This window comes from Cyclopterus lumpus, chromosome 25, assembly GCF_009769545.1.
Source record: "Cyclopterus lumpus isolate fCycLum1 chromosome 25, fCycLum1.pri, whole genome shotgun sequence".
Classification (NCBI taxonomy): domain Eukaryota; kingdom Metazoa; phylum Chordata; class Actinopteri; order Perciformes; family Cyclopteridae; genus Cyclopterus; species Cyclopterus lumpus.
The window spans coordinates 10,176,697-10,192,943 of NC_046990.1; the positions used below are offsets into that span (position 1 = coordinate 10,176,697).

Genomic DNA, 16,247 nt, shown 5'->3' on the forward strand with positions numbered 1-16,247 from the left:
CCCATCTGAAAATCTGCCAGTGCTTTCCCGTACCCGCATTTTCCTTTCAACAAGACGATCTGTATACATGTGGAAATACGCTGTAGAAACGCCACAGATACAAAGACCCAAACGCACGGGGGAAACGCGCCGCGGCCCCCCGTGCTCGATGGCCCGTCACGTGATTGGAATACAGAGTAATTCTCCGGGTCCGCGGCAAAAAAAAAAATGCTCCTGTGGGATTAGTGTTGTGGACAAGACTCCTTTGTTTTGGATTTCAGTCCCAACATTCTCTGGCCCTCAAACCGTTTCATAACGACAAAACTTCGTTCTGCTCAGCTACGAGAACCTCTGAACGTAACCCGGGCCCAATCGCACTGACCCGCCGCCAACCCTGCTCGCAAATTAAGTGACCATAACCGTGAGTCTGATGCCCGGGCCGTACTAGTTAGCACAATGCGGCGGGCGGCGTGGGGGGGAGAGAGGTTGCGAAGGAGAGACGAGAAAATGCTTTTCAGGAGGGGACGCTCTGAAACTTCCAATGCACATTTGTCATGCTTTTAAAGTGATTTACAAATGAGAGGCATGCAGGCTTTGTGAGAGGGAGAGAGAGAGAGAGGGAGAGAGAGAGAGAGAGAGAGAGAGAGAGAGAGAGAGAGAGAGAGAGAGAGAGAGAGGGGGGTTTTCAGTGAGAGGCTTTGTGTGTCCCTGCCTACCCACGGCATATAGATGGAGTTAGAAATTGTGTTTGTGCGTCATCAGTGGTCATTAAACCAGGAGGTACACCAGAGCCACTTGTAGTATGGTGATGAAGGCCAGAAGGGGAAGAAGAAGAAAATGGAGATGACGGAGATGGTCAAAAGATAAATAAAGAACAACACTGTTTTCAAACGAAGGAACGCAAGTTTGGCTTTTGATTTGATAGGTTTTTAAATGTATGAATAGTCTAAATAAGTGTGTGTGTGTGTGTGTGTGTGTGTCGTCATTCATTTGTGTTTACTTTACTTCAACTCCCCTGATACCTCACCAACTCATTACCATGTGCACACACACACACACACACACACACACACACACACATATAAACTATTTCTCTCTCTCACACACACACACACACACACACACACACACACATATAAACTATTTCTCTCTCTCACACACACACACACACACACACACCACCACAAAATAATAATCTACAATATCTCAAGTAAACGCACCAACTTCCCAGTCAATTACAACATCTTGGACTCCTTTATTATGACTTTCCTTCGGTGTGCAGGGGCGGCTGGTTTTGAGGCAGGCAGCCCTTGAACAAAGATGAGAGGGAAGAGAAAAAAAGAGACAGAGGAAGAGGGAGGGGGGACAAACTAAAAAAAGCCACCCATCCCCCATCTCGCTGGAGAAAAAAAAGAAAAAGAAAAGAAGCGCATGCCTTGCCGTGATTTCCTCCCTCACCTTCATTGGAGCCCTGCGTTTCTTCAACTCAAGACTTTCCTCCTCACGTCCCCCGAGATGATGATCCTGATTCATGCAACTCTGGGTGACTTTTGATTTGAATAAATGATGTGGCAGGTCTGCTGCTCGGGGCAACAGGTTTCTGTGTGTAAGCAGCTTTGATATGCCAGTGGACTGCGACGGATATTGTGTCAGTGGGATTCCACACAAACATACGCTCCATATGTCCCCGACTCTTTTTTTTCCCGGAATGAGGTCATAAACTGACACTTTTCCAACCGTCAGCGGTTCTTTGGGACACGGCTTCTGTGCCGGAGCTATTGTTGCCGGCTGGAGCCGTGCGTGTGGATGGTTCAGGCTCCACTTTGCAGGAAAAAAAAGGATTGGGGGTGGGTAGGGTGTTGGGAACTGGCACGGCACTGGTGGTGTTGGAGGTGGGGAGGCTTCTCTTCCTCCTCACACACACACACACACACACACACGTAAAGTAAAAACACGGATAGGGCCTAATTACAAAGTGGCTTCAAGCACTCGGGGCCATACAAACAACAGCTGTCTGTGGCATGAGCAGGAGAGTCACACACACTGTTGCGTACAAAGGCACACACCGACACACACACACCTTGGATATAATTAGCGAGATCAAGGTAAGTGCCTGGCAACTCAAGACGACTGTGTGTGTAGGTGTGTGTGTGTGTGTTTAGTGTGCTCCGAAACTATTTGGTAAGTTTCACACCACCATTGAGGTGGATGTTGAGAACCAGTACGAGTTTTGTACATTAGTATGCAATGTTCAATTTCGGCACGCCCGATTATGGAGTGTGCGAAAAAATCGAGGCATAACAAGCAGGAGATGAACTACTTGACCTCAGAGCGCCGCCTAGTGGGCTGCGGAGGTACTGCCAAATGGTAAAAAATGCATGATTTCAACACACCGGTTCTGTTTGCAGCACGAATGTCTTTGCCGCCGTTAGCTAGCTATCACGTCCTCGTGGATGCAATGATTTTTTTTTCTTCCGGAGACGACCTCGGGCCAGTAAAAAGCTCCAAAGTGTGTGGTGAGGAAAATGTAACCCCGGTGACCTTTAATGGCAGGCAGCAATGGGCGACGGCAAGCAGAATATTAATGTTGCGCAATTAAAGCTGACAGATGCAAAACACATACAAAGTTTAATTTGACAAAATCTAAATACATTTTAGAACTACGAGTAGGCCTCCTATGATAAAATGAAGGGGTGGCGGGGGGCAGAGGTGTTTACCAGGCAGCATAGCTTGACCTCTTTATTTTTCTTTAATCTGTCTCTTGCAAACCTCCCCCAGTTTGATTCCAACAGTGAATCCTTACGACTGTAACGGCAGCACTATTCGTTGTAGTGGCGATATCAATTTCAACTTCTCCGTACAGACAGGGAAGTGGGTGCGTGCGGAGGTGGGTATGACGGGCGAGTGAGAGTGTTTGAGGCGAGGGTTAGGCGAGTGGGTGTGTAAGCAGGTTTTAGATTTACTGTGTAGTACTATTTCAGATTTTGTAAGTGTCTGCAAAGTAGGTAATACGGGTCCCGACCTCTGTGGCTCCTCCAGCTGCAATCATGTTTCATGGACTGTCAAAAGTCCCGGGCGTTAAACTGGGGAGAAAAAACAGTGACAGCGGGAGTCACCGAAATGTACTCGTGTCAGTGTGTTTACTTTCAAGCTCCCCCCCCCCCCCTAGGCGCTTTTGAAATGTCAACAAAAACGTTCCAACTTGCACACACGATCTGGCACACGTCCATCTTCATTGGACACAAAACACGAATGCTTCATCGGGTGATTGATTTCATGCAGGTTCATAGTCGTCGGGGTAGCCTAAACTGTTCGGAAAAAAAAATGTTGTTTAAAAAATAATGTATCATCAAACTATCGAATACAGTGTGTAAAAGAAATACGTTTGTAAAAAAAAAAAAAAAGTAAGTTTGTCTCCGGGTTTCAAAGTTATGTTGTTAGATTCTTGAAATGGAATTTTGTAGAAATGCATATTTACTTTGTAGAAATGCTTCTTTACACACACACGCACGCACACACACACACACACACACACACACACACACACACACACACACACACACGAACACTGTGGAAATGCCAATCTAATATCTCTTATCTACAGATACAGTTTTCAACCAAAACAAAACAAACATTTGTTTTCTGTGCTGCATCTTTTTAAAGTGTTGCCCTTTCTATTATAGGTGCCAAACCCAACAGCACTTAAAATGATTGTGCATATTCTTTTTGTTTTTTTTGTGCTCCCCAAGATCCGAGGAGCTCTGGCACGGTTCAACTCAACGAGATTATCAAGAAAGAAAGTTTGCATAACTAAAAGCCTGCAGTGGGTGCGGTGGGCGGCGGCCTCGTTACGGGAGGGGGCGTGGACACATTTCAACAGTGGCGCATTTGCCTGCCGGTTGGAGAGCTCGCTAAATTGGAGTTATAGAGCCTCATGCCAGACAATAATGTGAGTTCAGTCCTTTAGGGCAAGGAGCTGCAGAGATGGGGAAACAAAAGATAATCAATATCATATGGTGTGTCGCCTGGAGTCTAGACCAGCCTCTCACATCCTCATCACATGCCTCTGAGCGGTTATCTACCGCCGGATTCAATGTCAGACACAATGTCAAACAGGCAACACGTCCAGGGCTAACGCGTTAATTAGAGCATCATCATCGTCGTCGTCGTCCTCATCATCACAAATAAACACGGCGGTAATACGACAGCTTTTGAGGAAAAGGTATCATTTTGAAACAGGAACCTGGTTATGAAATAAATAATTTTAAAAGGAGCGATTGCATTAATACTTGCCTGCAGTGACGTTATACTGAAACATTGAATTTTAAAGAGCATTTATACATTTTTCTTTACAGGATTTACATCCTCGACACAGCACATCATCACATCATCTTTGTAAACATAGCTTTCAGAAATGACGGCGGGCTTCTTTCTTCTTCGCACCTGAAGTGAAAGCGATATGAGAGAAGTTAGAAAAGATGTTGTACAATGTACACTGATACACACGCCAGTGTAAGAGACAATGTAAGAGACAATGTAAGGCACAATGTAAGAAACAATGTAAGGCACAATGTAAGAGATAATGTAAGGCACAATGTAAGAGATAATGTACGGCACAATGTAAGAGACAATGTAAGGCACAATGTAAGAGATAATGTAAGGCACAATGTAAGAGACAATGTAAGGCACAATGTAAAGCACAATGTAAGAGATAATGTAAGGCACAATGTAAGAGACAATGTAAGGCACAATGTAAGAGATAATGTAAGGCACAATGTAAGAGACAATGTAAGGCACAATGTAAAGCACAATGTAAGAGACAATGTAAGAGACAATGTAAGGCACAATGTAAAGCACATTGTAAGAGACAATGTAAGGCACAATGTAAGAGATAATGTAAGGCACAATGTAAAGCACAATGTAAGAGACAATGGAAGGCGCAATGTAAGAGACAATGTAAGGCGCATGTAAAGCACAGTGTAAGGCTCAGTGTAAGAGACAATGTAAGGCACAATGTAAGAGACAATGTAAGGCACAATAGTGGCGGCTTCACATTGCAGTGTGTGTAGAGCGAGGTTTAATACACTATAGGCCGGCATACACACCAGCACATACAACATGCACAAGCTTTAGGGACCTTGTCCTGTCCCCACCACACACACACACACACACACACACACACACACATACACACACACACACACACACACACACCCTCTCCCTTCTCTCCCTATCTCTTTTGAACCTGAGGACAGACAGAGGCGGCTCTGTGTTTGAATTAAAGGGCCACATACGACTCGAGTGCACACTTCCCTTACACACAGCTTGTGTGGTAAAGGTGCACACGACGACAGCTCCCTGTCTCACTTCCTGTTTGCCTTTGTGCAGACAGACAGACAGACAGACAGACACGGGGTCCTCGTGTGGAGCTGTGCTGACGGTCAGGGGGTGGGGGGGGGGGGGGGGGGGGGGGGGGGGGGGGGGGGGGGGGGTAGATACCGAGTGTGTGTTAGCACTTTTGGAGTTCTCCTGCACAATCAGCCTGTGCACTTTTTCAGTGTGTGTGTCGTGCTTTTCACACAGAAGATGTGTATTATCCCTGCATGTGGCTGTGTGTGTGTGTGTGCGTGTGTTTGCATATTGCTGCATGTGTGTTAAGGGCTTGTGTGTGTGTGTGTGTTGCTGTGTGTGTTCAGGGCTAGTGCGTGTGTGTGTGCGTGTGGGGGTTGCTGTGTGTGTGTTCGGGGCTAGTGTGTGCGTGTGTGTGTGTGTGTTTTAGAGTGATAATTCTGCTGAGAGGCAGGCAGACAGTATAGGGGAGGGTGAAGCAGGAGGAAGAGGAGGACTGAAGACAATGTGAGCGCTGCAGTATGATCCTGTATCCATCAGACTGCCTCCTGCAGTCACCGCTGCTTAAAATGCACTGCCACAGACACACGCACACACACACACACACTCTCTTTCAACCACACACACACACACGCACACAGGAAATGGCCTCAATCACTGTAGCACACAGTCCACAGTTTCTCATTCCAGATGGGATTATGATGTTATTACTGCACGATTACACCACATAACTATATTAGCAACAGAACACGACCTGGGACTTCTCAATCAGTCACCTTCCCTTCATACCGAGAGGACTTTTCAACAACCCCTCCCTGCCCGACACACAGATACACACACTGTACACACCCTGAACTAACAACAGAAGGAGTCAGCCATTTGCCTTCATCGCTCTCCTCCCTGCTGCTGCTGCTGCTGCTGAATTAGCTATCATAAGCGTATAGTTGGACAACGTGGGATGCGTTGCCATTTTTGTCAACGTCTCTGATTTTGTGTTGATCCAGTGACGCGACAAGACATTGCGTTGTATTGATGTCTCTCTGCAGGTGGACGCTGCGGCCCCGGCTGAGAACGACGGCTCGAAGATAGCATGAAATGATCACTCATGTGGGTGGATCCACCCCCCCATCCCCTCCACAACCTTATATAATTTGATGAGATGGAGAGGGGAAAAAGGTGGTCAAAAGAGAAGAGGAGACGAGGGAGGGAGGGCTGGCAAAATGAGAGCGATGTGTAAAAAATTTAAAGGGGAGAGGAGGGGAGATGTGTAACCAGGAAATAGATGAGATCCAAAAGCTGTTTCAGATTGAGTCAACAAGATAGAGCGAGAGAGAGAGAGAGAGAGAGAGAGAGAGAGAGAGAGAGGGGGAGAGAGAGGGAGCACTTCCTTCTGTGTGGCGATGAAGAGGTAAAAGAGCCCGGTCCTCTCTCGGCTCAGTTCAGCCACCTGAAGAGAAAGGAAGGAGAGACTGAGCTACACACAGCACGTGCACAGAGGATGCCACCGTTTCACACAAGCAGCAGCCAGTGTTTCCGCGTACCTTCGAAGCACATTTGACTTGAATTCTTTCTTTCTTTCTTTCTTCTTCTTTTTTTTTGCTCAACTGAATCAAGAGAGGCGTGGCATCGGAGTAGTACAACAACAAACACAAAAAACAAAAAAAAGAGAAGGGGTGTAATCTGTCTTATTCAAAAGAGGTAACGTGATATCCCATGAATATTTCACGGCGTATGGCACGATGTGGGCTTCCTCCTGCTGCTCGGAGATACTGTATTTGCTCTTGGGCTGGTTTGGCAACAAAGCGCCCCCCCCGCCCCACCCCCGTCTCTCCCTCCCTGAGGTATCTCCTTGAGGGTTTCTCCTTGCACTCCTTTTGCCATCTGACAATTAGCATGCGGTCGCTAATGCACTACCAGCTAATTGAGCACAAGGGGACTGAAGGTGTCAGTCACTGGAGAGGGCTTTGTGAGAGTCGCACCCAACACTATGGTGACATTCTACAGACAGACAAGAGAAGATGAAGTTCGTTGAGAGGGAAAGCGATCAGAAAACCAGGAAATATTTTCATATATTATATTTTTGAACTAGACAATAAGAGGAATGAATATAGGCTTGCACATGGCTTGCGTCGGGGGCTTGGGACTTCCATTCGACACTTCTGGAACACTTATTTACCGGCCTTCTTCTTTACGAAGCCCGCTTGGACCATGTAGTTGATGGCCACAAACATACAGTTATGTAAATCAATGCTGCCGAGAGCAGCGTTGGTTACCACGGGTACGGCTATCGCGATAGCTGCCCTGAGGCACACGAGCAGCTATACACACGCAATATAGTGTGCAAGTGCACGCACGCCTTGTTGTACGCATTGGAACGACGCCGGTACAGTAGGTTGCAGAATATTTTCAACGACAACAACAACAAAAAAACACCCCGCTTTTCCTTTTTTTTTTTTTCAAAGGTGAGGGTTCACTGCGGTTTGTTTTAAAATGCTGAGTGGGTGACCTGCAGACTGAAGGACTCCTCTGCCAACTGGTTCAAAGAGGAGAGAGAGAGAGGGAGAGAGAGAGAGTGGGAGAGAGAGAGAGAGAGAGAGGGGAGATAGGGAGAGAGAGAGGGAGAGGACACCTTGGTGTGCATTTGGCCCTGACATTCCCTCTGACATGGAGATTAGGAATGGACAGACAGACAGACAGAGAGAAAGAGAGAGAGAGAGAGGCTGTTTTAAAGACTGTTTTCTTACAACAGGAAGTATCTGAACAGTGACTCACACACAAGGAGAGAGAGAGGGAGAGCAGGGAGGTTCTGTTCATTGTGTTGTAACTAAATACCACCAATGTGCTGTGTGTTTATTACATTCATGGGTGTGAGGACCCATTTTGTTGTAATAACAAATGTCAGCACTTAGGGTGTGTACCATTTGAAGAATGATGGATTTTCTATCTATATTGCATGTTGGACAAATCTTTGTGTGTGTGCGCGCGTGTGTGTAAGGAAGGAAGGCCACATGCATGTGTACGGGCGTGGGTGTTCGAGTGTACGATTAGATCACATTTCAAGAATGCAGCACTGCATTTCAGGAGATGTGTGTGTGTGTGTGTGTGCGCGTGTGTGTGCGTCTGCTGGAGGGGCTATCAGTGTGTTTTCACTTGTGTGTTTCTTGTGTGACGCTAGTAGAGAACATCATACATCATCAAGGACATGATTACTTTTTTAATAGTCTTTTACATGCATCTGTATATGCGCATGTCCTTACATTTAAGGAAGCAACGATGCATTTGAGCGCTAAAGATACTCATGTGTATACTATATATATATATATATATATATATATATATATATATATATATATACTGCTGCTGAAATTCAAGGGCTCTTCGCTGATAAGATGTCTGTGTGTCTTAACTCACTGGTTCATCACCAGTCAGCAACATGGCTCCCTCTCACCAGACGCATGCTGAGCAAACAAGCCTGACCTCTGCAGAGCACCGACAACAACACCTCGGAGTGACAGTTATTACACATGACTGCGGTATACAATAAGCTGGAGTACATTTTAACAGCGGTACTACAACAAAAATAACCCGTATAGTATGTATAAGGCCAAATAATAACTATAGTTGTCCATTTCCACGCCATCACATTATCACATTTAATCGACATGCTTTTCTAGATTTTACAGTCCTGCAAGGGATTTATCGTCTTTCTTCCACAGGACCTAATTAATCCCCTAATTTAACTTTTACTTTTTCTAGGCGTATCATCCATCAGTGTGGCACAGGTGGAGTAATATTAGAGCTACAAATAGCAGATAATGGGTGATTAAACGACTTTGTAGTTATAGTTGTTATATCATTAACTTTTTGGCATAGATTGAACTTTGGCTGTTCCCGTGTTATTTTGTTCGTCATTGTCGAGCACGTGCGTGGAACTGGATTGAGAACCTGCTTGACTGAAAATAAAGAAGTTGGGCTATAGCCATAAAATCAGTATCAAAAACAGGACGGGGGAACCAACAATTAATTGTTCTCTTCTTTCAGTACTTTTCTTTGAATTTCTTTCAATACTTTTTCCACATAAAAAGGTGAAACAATGTGCTGGTGGAATAATGTCACAGTGGTATCAGTGTATGTATCATCATGGAGAAGAAACACTAAAAACACACACACACACACACACACACACACACACACACCTTAGAAACAGCTGCCTGTTGTTGCAAACAGGGTCGATGTCAAGAAGGACGACTCGAGTAATACACATCGCCATCTATTACTCTGTCCCTTTCATTTGACATGACACCATTTAAAGTCTGAAAAAAAAGGGGCCATCACGGTGGACACTTTGTTTTCCTTTTTTTTTTCCCAGTCCCTAACAGCATCAACAACTTTTCGCTGATGAGACAATAGCAGATAGTTCCATTTAATGCGGGAGGAGCCATTCGGCCCACGGCAAAGGGGTGGTCGGGAATCTAACAACACGCGCGCCGAGGCGCCGAGCTCACGTCTCACGCGGCTGCTCGTTACCGAGGGGCTCAACCACCGACACCGGTGTCTACGTGATCGATTTCAACACGAGCCAAGTCGGTGATATGCCAATCACCGCGGAGAGAAATCACAGTCCAACCCTCACCCCCCCCCCCCCCACACGCCACCCCCGCGGGACGAGAATGGACTCGACCTACTCAATCATGCACTTCAGCATACACCGCAAAGAGCACGCTTTCACCTTTCGGATTGTCTGCGCTTCTTGAAGTCACCCTGGATTACACTTTTGGATCAAGCAGGTACGCACATCTCTGATTTTGTTCTCCTTTTTTTACACACGCGCGCAGAGTCTCGCGGACCACCTCGCGTGCTCTGAATGGGAAGTAGGTGGAAGGCGACTGTCGGATCTTTATTTTATAAATAGGTTACATGCAGGGTGTAGGGGTTAATAAAAGAAGAACAACAAAAACTGTCTTCTTTGACCTCCAGTCGGTAAACATATCAAGAAACCAGAGCCAGAAGTGTGTTTAAAAAATATAAAATATATATATGTATATATAATCTAATCTAATTTCCACTTGCACCATATCGGCTATACATATATACGCGGTAGGATATCATTTGCAGCAGTTTATAAACAATACTTGTGATGCATGCGAGTCATCATACTTCATGGCAAGCTCCAAGAAGTCAGCTGTTCAAATAAGAATCGTAGGAATACACGGGGAATTGACCGGACTCATGTCCTCCGCCAACATCCCATGGGGGTTCAGCAAACTTTCCACCAGCTCGCCACACAAACACACGCACACACGCGCGCGCACGCACACGCACATTCACCCCTTCCTTGAGTAATTCTTTGGACAACGCACACAATCACCGCAGCATCGGGCAGACAGATTATTTGTTGCCACAATAAAAGTGCGAGGAGAATTTAAAGGGAAAAAAAAGACAGCTCAGTGCATAAAACATCCAGGAGATGGATGAACAGTGTGTCTTCTTTTTTTAAAGAGTGTTTTATTCACACGGAGACAGACAGACACACGGGGTGGAGGTGGACGTATGGGAGGGGTAGAGGGGGAGGGGGGGGTATCCATATTAGGAAGACGTGTCCTACGTAGGCTGATGTTCATGGCACTGAGTCGGCGCTGCCACTGAGCAAGGCACAGGTGCCAGCAGCCGGAACTGCTCTTCTCGGATGAGGAGACCTGAACCCCGCTGGAAGATCTCCGGTGTGCCGCATAAGGTTCTCCTTCTTCCTTCTGTCAATCTCGGCGCCGATTCGAGCTCTCTCAAGTCATCTGCATGCATGCGCGCGTGCGTGATTGCGTGTGTTTGTTGTGGACGGAAACATTTGGCCGAGGAGTAAAGTGAATAGGGGAGGGGTTATGTCTTTCGTGTGAGTGATAGCGGTGGTAGTGAGGGGGGGGGGGGCGGTCTGTGTATTAAACCCCCCACACCTAAAATGATGATGCACCTACAGGATGTGAGCCTGCTGTTATGGTAAAGCGACACAATGGGATTAAGCTGCGGGGGGGGGGGGGGGGGGGGGGGGCTCAGTGCAAGACTAACTCATGACGGTTCTCTCCTTAACTCCATTACCGGACATGCACGTCCAGGTGACTGTACCAGAATGAGCCTTCTGTGGGAAAAATCCCCAAAAAAGTGCAGCCCCCCCCCCCCCCCATCACAGGTAGCCCAGATCTATCTGCCCGTGCGTGGCCCCAACCCGATCTTTTTGCGCACGTCTTGGCTGGTGAGAGCTACTGGGACGCAACTGTTCAGCGTCGTCTCCTCTCGTCTCCTCTCCTCTCCTTTCGTCTCCTCTCCTCTCCTCTCGTCTCCTCTCCTCTCCTCTCGTCTCCTCTCCTCTCCTCTGGACACTTCTAGACTAAACACACAAGAACACACATCAGCTGATAGGAAGCGCCGCAGGCACGAGTGACACAAAGACGTCCACGCGCACGGAGGTGTGAGTGACTGCACGGCGGGGACAAACTTTTTTTTTTTTTTTATCTTCTCGCCCTCCATCTAGTCCTCGGTATTTCACTCACACACGCGCACGCACACATAAACACGCACACACAGGGCTTCGTTCCATTCGTGGTGCGTTCAGGTGGTCGCGAAAGCTCCGCCATTTGAAATGTGCGAGTTCGATCAGAATTACTTTCGTTAGATGGGGGTGGGGGAGGGGGGGGAGGGGGGGGGGCGTCTGTGTGAGCTTAACTATTGCACTTCCACCTGTAAACCACTATAATATTTAAGTGTTTGAACGCATCTAAGTTATTTTCTTCTTAATTGATGATTTGATCGATTAGTCTCTTTAAAAACAAACTAAGTATGTTCCGCAGTACAAAGTGAATCTGACAAACAGTCAGTCAGCATGAGTCAGAGAAGCAGCTGGAACCTTTTTCTTTCTTCAGAAGGAATCAATCATCCTCGTTGCTGTTTCCTTTTTTTTTTATTCGCTCAACCAGTCAGCGAAACTAATGCCTCCCGCACAGTGTTGCATTTCAATACAAGAGCATAGTAGTAACACTCACGCACATCTCTTTCAATGCATTTGTGTATTTTAAGACACACATATGCTAGGGATATCTTATATGAACAACCGACACCGCATCACTTTTTTATTTATTTTTTATTATTTAATTAAAACATTTTACTACGGAATTCACTTCGTTTGCCAACTTTGATCTCCCGAGTCACGACATTTCCTGACAACACCTGAAGGCGACAACAGGGAAACGACAAGAGACGAGAGAGAGAGAGAGAGAGACGTAGACAAACAGCGAGAGAGAGAGAGAGGAACCTGTACTGCTCCAAAGGAGATAGGAATTCGCCAGACATCATAATAATTACACGCGATCCTCGCGGAGTTGAACCTCGGGTCGCCGTTGTCAGTCGCTCCTCTTCTCTCCGCCGGATCTGGACTCTTTAAATTTGCCTTTATTTTTTTTTTTTGGAGAGCGGCACCAGTCCAGCACCCCCCACACACCCCCCACGCCCCCCTTCTTCTTCTTTTTTTGTGTGTGCGCGTGAGTGTTTGAGCTCAGCGGTGCTTTAACTGGTAAGGAAGTGACCGTATCTCTAAGTATCCTCGTTTGTTATTTCTCCTCGGCTGTTTGTTACGCAGTGTTTTGGTGCCATGTTCCCCCAGAAGAGTGCACGGCGGACTGATTCAGAAGTGAGCGGAGATAAAGAGGAATGTCCGACCGATAACAGCACGCAGAGAGCCACAGTAATCATTGGATACACGCATAGATGCTTAGTACAAGTAACGTGCAACGTTCACTTCTTAAAGGGATTTTTATTATAAGGATTATTATAGGACACATAACAACGTTATGAACTTACTAGCCAGCAGTGACACGAACAGCAGGTGATCATAGGAGTAACAATATCCTTCTAGTGTCACAATAAAAGCTATTCCATGTTAAATATACGCACTATAGCAACATTACATGATTGTCAGTGACCCTCCCTTTGGGTGGGGTGGGGTATCAGAGGAGATAGTTATGTAAAAGCATAGTAGTTTGCAGTAGAGAGAGAGAGGAGGGGGTGTGTTTGGGGGTGGGGGAGCATTGTATTCCAGGAATGATCTTTTACAAACTCACAGTGTGTGTGTGTGTGTGTGTGTGTGTGTGTGCACGGGATCATCAAACTGTGAGCCTTCTGTACTCTACAGAAATACCCCCCCCCCCCCCCCCCCCCCCCCCATATTGTCTTTCTATGGTGTGCTGTGTTTTTCTCTCCAGTTGTGTGAAGATACAGTATTTTCTTCTGTAAGGTCACAAACAGAAAGAGAAAGAGCGATAGAGAGAGGAGGGAGGGAGGAAGCGAGGGAGGGAGGAAGAGACAGAGCGTTGTTTTGCAGACAGGATAACATTGTCTCCCCTCTATGTCCGATTTCAGGCGTTATGTTAAACATTTCTCCCGGAGCCTGCAGCCCCTCACTCCGTGGGCGCATAGGAGGGAGTGCAGCACAGCGCAACAGTAAATGGTCGCATACTTCCTCAAATGGACTGTGAGATAATAAATCGTCCTTCAGAGTGCCACCTGTTTGTTTTTTTTCCAACCCTTGAATAGCACCAGGAGAGCGTTTGAAGGTAACACACATTCTAGACGCCTTTGGGATTTTATGTAAATAAATACATTTTGTGTTTTTTCTTTTCTCTCTGAACAGCTCAATTGAGTTGGGCAGACTTTTAAAACGTCACGCTCGTGTTTTTGTGTTAACAGTCCAAACACTTGTCATGTGTGAGGTCACTTGTTGAGCATCGCTAAGGGAGGCAAAAGGGGAACTTGAGCAATGTTCAAATGGACGTATCGGTTGACTAATTCAAATGTGATTTGCAACTGATGTCGAATCGAGCTTGTTCCGCAGATGCAAAACGGGATTTTTTTTTTCCTTCTTCTTTTTTAGCTGTGGCAGATGCCTCATATACCCCCCCCCCCCCCCCTCACACATGACTCGAGTGAAGCTATTTTTTACTTTTTGTACGTACTTGCTTGCCCTCCACTCCTCTGCCCCTTTCCATACCGTTGACTACGTGCTGCATTCGTTGCCTTTGTTTTGTTCTCACTTTTCCATCCCCGTGCTTATCAAACTTTCAACTCTACCGTGACTGTTCAGCCCCTCCGAAGACCTGACTTTTGTTTTTATCTTTGCGAAGTTCACCCCCGCTCAACTCCTTCTTTTTTTTGTCTTCCTGTATCCGTAGGAGAAAAAATTAGCAATTACATTTTTTTTTTTATCCTCTCCCTTCAGAATGCCGAAGTGTTTTATTGGTGTGGTGAGAAACAATGAGGACAAGGCAGGGCTTTGTGGTGGCAGAAATGCATTTTTTAACCCATGTGAATGAATGGCGCCTCACATTCCACAGCAGCAGGCCCTTTACTGAATGGCAGCACTAACTCGGCTGTTTTCATTACTCATTACTGCCTTGTGCCTTTTCACCGTGGACATAGTCATTTACCTTCACCAACGGGGGGGGGGGGGGGGGGGTTAAACCTCAATGCTATAAAGAACCTGTCATAGGAAATTTTGCTTTAGGTAATAATCACAGAGCTTGATTGGCCAAATTTCTTTTTTCCCCTTTTTCTTTATGGCTCTTTTTTTTCTCTTAGCTTACTCAGCAGTTAATATTAAAGCTGCTACAATAAATGAAAAAAATAAATAAGACTATTTGTAGTTTCGATTTTTCTTTACACTTTCTTTTGCCGGTCAATTCTCTCACTGTGTCGTTTTTTGTTTGTTTTTTCCAGCAAAAACCTAATACAAAAAAAAAAAATAGTGGATTATTTAACAGCTAAAGAACCAGATATTTCCCTCAGGTCATACGGGTAGACCACAACACATTCATCAGGTGGCCGGAGACATAAAACCCAAAACTACTCCTAATGTCGCTCAGCTGGATATGTAAATGAGCCACTGTGTTGGTCATATCAACTTAATTAATGGATGTTTCTGCTGCCCCTGAGTGGCCAAAACATCTCTCGGGTTGAGAAGAGCACACTGGGTTTATGATCTGGTTTTACGTTGTCTTAATGCAAGATGTTGGCATTTACTCTTGTTATCAGGTGCAGCTCCTGGTTAGTCTCTCTGTACTGTCCTGGACATGGCAGTGGCTTATGTGTGTCATGGCCTGGTCTGACATGTGTTAGCGTGGACCACGGCCTCTGTGGGTGGTTTCCAGCACCTTGTGGAATTTACGTCTGGAAGAGATCCAGAGGGAGCTAGTTGGTTTGTGCATACTTATATACTCCATTCAGGCCTTTTTTTTTGAGTGTTGCTCCCCTGCTCTGGCTCTACTGCTCATGTTAATGTTGTGTGCTTTTGAACTAGAATAAATATGAAAAATACAATGAGTCACAAGACAGACACTCAGTCAAAGTCAGTTAGGTGGAAATCTTATTGCATCCTGTTCTTTCTGTTTCTTCTCTCAACTCCTCCTCGTTATTAGATTGCATCAATCCACTCTCCATGAAAGCAGAGCCGTATCTTCCGCCACAGCCTTTAAATATCTTTCTGTGGCATTCTTTTTTTTTTTTTTAAAGAGCTGTTTATTTTTTAATTCTTTTTTTTTGGGAGGGGGGGGGGATGAAACGAAAAGCGAAAAAATACGACGAGGTCTGGTGTCTGTTCTGGTGACGGCATTGATTCCCCACTGCATGGTGGGGGTTTCCACTCTGAAAGGGCAACGTCTCTGTGTGTTAGCCGAGAAACACCAAGCTCCTGGATTAAATTATAAATGAGCCCTCCATGGGAAACATATTGCTTACTGCTTTGTGTAATCAGAAGGAATGTACATTTCCTGTGGCTGTCATCCTACACATTTCCGGTTCTACGTCCATTCGTAATTACTCAAACGTTCTCGGTCGCCTATTTTTGTGAAACTTTGCAAAAACGGGTGGGCAGTTATACCTGT

At 45.9% G+C, this 16,247-nt stretch overlaps 1 protein-coding gene across 7 annotated transcripts in view; it reads left to right on the plus strand.

Moving 5' to 3' along the window:
* Positions 1–10,008: 10,008 nt before the first annotated feature.
* znf516 (zinc finger protein 516) overlaps positions 10,009–16,247 on the plus strand; it is a 37,443-nt gene continuing 31,204 nt past the window's right edge. For 2 of the 7 annotated variants that reach the window (XM_034528546.1, XM_034528539.1), the window contains exon 1: positions 10,009–10,115. The gene's annotated coding sequence lies outside the window, so the exon portion shown is untranslated. Of the gene's footprint in view, positions 10,116–10,936; positions 11,063–11,728; positions 11,858–12,037; positions 12,887–13,731; positions 13,926–16,247 lie in introns of those variants that run through there. The other 5 variants (XM_034528541.1, XM_034528542.1, XM_034528544.1 and 2 more) reach the window with 5 other exon arrangements.